The sequence below is a fragment of the Aphelocoma coerulescens genome, chromosome 14 (genome assembly GCF_041296385.1).
Source record: "Aphelocoma coerulescens isolate FSJ_1873_10779 chromosome 14, UR_Acoe_1.0, whole genome shotgun sequence".
NCBI classification, from domain to species: Eukaryota; Metazoa; Chordata; class Aves; order Passeriformes; family Corvidae; genus Aphelocoma; species Aphelocoma coerulescens.
This window is the reverse complement of record NC_091028.1, coordinates 4,970,001-4,971,396: the sequence shown is the minus strand read 5'-3', so window position 1 is coordinate 4,971,396 and position 1,396 is coordinate 4,970,001.

Below are 1,396 nucleotides of genomic sequence, written 5' to 3'. Positions count from 1 at the left end.
GATATAAATGAGGCACAGCATAATGTCTTCCCACCATTCCTGGCAAACATCAGGATTTCTTTTCTTTGGCTTCCTGGAAGGATTCAGGCACTTGGTAGAATAAAACTTCCTGCTAAACTGCAACCCAAGCAATATTGAATCCCTTATTCCCTGTCTTGTCTTCCTCTGCTAAATTAGAGTACAATGGGAACCCAGGTAGAAGAGTCACATAATTCTGTTGGCATGCATGTGACCATCCAAGGCACATTACCCTCATCAGCCTCATCTGGACCTGCTGGGCTGATGGGCATGTCTAGAACTACAGCACGTGGACACATTTCCTGTGGCTTGGGCAACAAGCCTAGCAGTGACAGGAGGAGCCTCTGGAACAGCTCTCTTTGCTTGCTTCCCTGCCCCTGATGTGCACAGAAACAGACACCGTCCATGAAAGTGACAACTGGAATTCAGAAGTCTGGAGGACGCCTTTTTCATCCCTATGAACAAACCCCAGTTATTCCCCATGTATCATGCAGTGCTGCCTGAAAAACACAGCTGATGCTGGTGGTGGAACCTTGTCATCTTTGGAAGCAAACCTTCCACCCAGCCCCACGCCGGCTGTCCCAGGCCTGTGGCGGCAGCTGTCGAGGCTGCACACACGGACGCGGGGACAGACACACAGACAGCAGCCCCCGCACGCAGGCGGGACCCAGCCCCGGCGGGAACAGCCCCGTGCCCCACAGGCAGAGCGCTGGGGGCACACCGGGCACGGTGCCCTGGGGCCACTGTGGGGACAGCCCTGGCACCGACACAGCGAGCAGGGAAAGCAAAATGACTTTGAACACCAACGGATTTGTACCTTTTCAGACTAAGCTTTTATTTTGATATTACAAACCATTTTTCTTTATTCACAAATCACGGTTGTGATATAAACACTAATTTCTAAAGACAGATATACACATTTTCTGGGTTTGTAGGGTTGTTTTTTTTTTTAAATCTGTTTAGAAGTCACTATATTCCACATATGGTAGTAATAATTTTTTCATAAGTCATATTATCAGTAATTATTTATATAAGTGAAAACATTCCCAATATATATTGTAAAAAAATTTCAAATGCTTTTCTTACATAACTATTTCAGACATACATTTTAAAATGACTACTAGGAGTACTGTAGGAGTTTTATAAACAAAATATTTTCTAATATGGGCTGCACCCTCAACCTTTCAAGATAATTTTAATAGACTAAAACGCCATATAATCATTTGGAGAGTGGGAGCTGTAAAACCATCTCAGGAAAATTAAAATTGCAAATAAATTCTGTTATTCTCCACATTAGACATTTTGTGTGTGCAATTCCAAAAAAGATGTCTCATCCACACTTTAAATTGGAAGCCTAAAATTTGGTAAACATTTTTCA